The 2,400-nt window shown below is 52.4% G+C and overlaps 1 non-coding gene across 1 annotated transcript; it reads left to right on the forward strand.

Annotated features, from left to right (window-relative positions):
* Positions 1-762: 762 nt before the first annotated feature.
* Positions 763-881, forward strand: LOC112471271. Its single transcript, XR_003043232.1, has one exon. It is a non-coding gene; the product is annotated as a 5S ribosomal RNA (ribosomal RNA).
* Positions 882-2,400: the final 1,519 nt, after the last annotated feature.

Raw genomic sequence — 2,400 nt, forward strand, 5'->3', positions numbered from 1 at the left:
GAGCTGATGTTTATAGATTCCTCCTGTCGTGCCAGACCTGGGTCCGCCGGCCTTGCTGTGGCCCCTGTCATCAGGTTGGTACAGAAGAAGAAACTGAGGCAGGACTTGCCCCCAGGCAATCTGGGTCCCCAGTTCCGAGCTCTCCACTAGGCTGTTATTCAAAGCAGCATGGCGTCTAAGTTGTAAGGACACACTTTATCGACTTTCATTGTTACCCGGGGCAGGAGGTGGGGAGGGTGCCCCAGGTGAGACTTCCATTCTTCCCGAGCTGATCTTCACAAAGGAAGAGGACACGCCTCTGCTCCAGGTTATTCCCCGTTACGGCAGTTAATTCTCCTGCAATTTCCCTATTTGGCCTTAATTTCCCTTCGGCCCTCGAGGGCCTGTATTGGAGACTGGGGGAGCTCATGGAGGGGGATCCCCTTCAGCTTCCCAGGCCAAAGACAGAGCGTCTGCTGGCTTGGGCAAGGTCTTCAAGTCAGTGGCGTGAATGGAAGGGTCTACAGCTGTGCAAGCCTCATTCACTTCTGAGGGCTCACGGCCACTCGTCCTCATCACGCACCAAGCTCTGTGCAAGAGCGCTTCACCGTGTGACTTCATCTCGGGCCCAGTTCGCTGGGGGTAGATGTTGTTCGTTTTTGTGTATTATTGAGGTGGACTTCATAGAACAAAATTCAGCACTTGAACCATTTTAAAATGTGCGATTTGGTGGCTTTTAACGCGTTCACGGTTTTGTGCACCCATCACAGCTAGCTAACTCCAGAATACGGCCACGCCACCCTGAACACGCCCGATCCCGGCTGATCTCGGAAGCTAAGCAGGGTTGGGCCTGGTTAGTACCTGGATGGGAGACCACCTAGGAAGACCAGGTGCTGTAGGCGTAAAAAATAAAAAATAAGGGATTGTAAGCTGACAAGATCCTGTGATCTGTGAGGTCACAGATTGTAAGCTGACAAGATCCTTGCAATCTGTGAGGTCAACCAAGGGTTGCCTCGCCTAAACAAAATAAGTAAAAATAAGTAATAATTCCAGAATATTTTCCTCACTCCAAAAAGAAACCTTGTACCCACTAAACAGTCATTTCCCACTTCCCCGCCCCCCAACCCCTGGCAACCACTGATCTACTTGCTATCTCTATGGATTTGCTGGTCTGGACATTTCCTGTATGGAATCGTACGATCTGCGGCCTTTTGTATCTGGCCTATTTCACTTAGCGTCATGTTTTCAAGATTCATCCGTCCTACAGCAGGTATCAGCCAGTACTTGGCTCATTTTTTTCTGGCTGAGTAAGATTCCATTAAGTGCAGAGGCCTCATTTTGTTTATCCATCTGTCGTCGGCCGTTTCTGCAGTTTTCGCTGTGTGGCTGTTGTGACTGAAGCTGCTCTGAACGTCCGTCCACGTACAAGTTTCTATGGGAACACCTGCTCTCAGTTCTCTTGGGTATATTACCCAGGAGCGGATCGCCTGGGCCACCTGGGAACTCTACATCAGGTGGGGGTTCGAGCCCACCTTGCAGATGAGAGATCCCCGTCACTGTGTAAGCCTCCCCAAGATCATGCGACTCATATTTTCTCGGCCTAATGTTATTTCATTGTAAAAGTCACGTGTGTAAAGACACACGGAATTAGCAGCTCACGTGCGTCAAGCAGCTCTGATTTGCGAGGTCCTTTTCATCATCGGCACGTGCAGCGGCAGCAGGACACCCTGACAGGGTAACACTCAGGCTTGACCACCTTAACCGTGGGAAGGAGAGACCGACGCTCGCGGCTGAGGGCTACGCCGTTCCCACGAACGGGGGTGATGGGGACTGCGAGGGCCGGAGCCGAGCCGTCCTGGGAGGGCTCTGTGCCCTCTGCAGGTGCTGATGGTCTGGCCCACAGTCGTGGTGGCCCTGAGCCACGGCCACCGGCTCCCAGGGTAGGGCGACACCTCCTGGCCTATGTCAGATTCTCGCGAAAACCGCTCCTTCCATCCCATTTTTTAGACGAGGAGACTGAGGCTCAGGTAGGTGAGTCTCAGGTAGGTCACTCAGGTAGGTGACTTGCTGAATGGCAAGGAGGTGGCTGACGTGGGCCTCGGCGCCAGCTCGTTCTGACCTCAAAGCCAGAACCGTATACTCTTTGCCTTTATATCCATGGTCCCATTTGACTTACGACAAACCTACAAGTAGGTAGTTTCATTATCCTCTTTTTGTAGGTGGGGAAACTGAGGCTCAGAAACAAGGAATCATTTCACCGAGATCATACGGCTGAAGGCGGAGCCGGCCTTGAACTCGGACGCCGGATCTGAGGCTCCCTTTGTCTCAAGAAAGCATTCTCTGGCAATTTGGGTGTTTACGAAATGTGTTTCTCTCCAGTTTCCATCCCCACGTCGAAGCTCCTAGGCTCCCACCTGGGCT

The sequence above is a fragment of the Pteropus alecto genome, unplaced genomic scaffold (assembly GCF_000325575.1).
Source record: "Pteropus alecto unplaced genomic scaffold, ASM32557v1 scaffold45, whole genome shotgun sequence".
Lineage (NCBI taxonomy): Eukaryota > Metazoa > Chordata > Mammalia > Chiroptera > Pteropodidae > Pteropus > Pteropus alecto.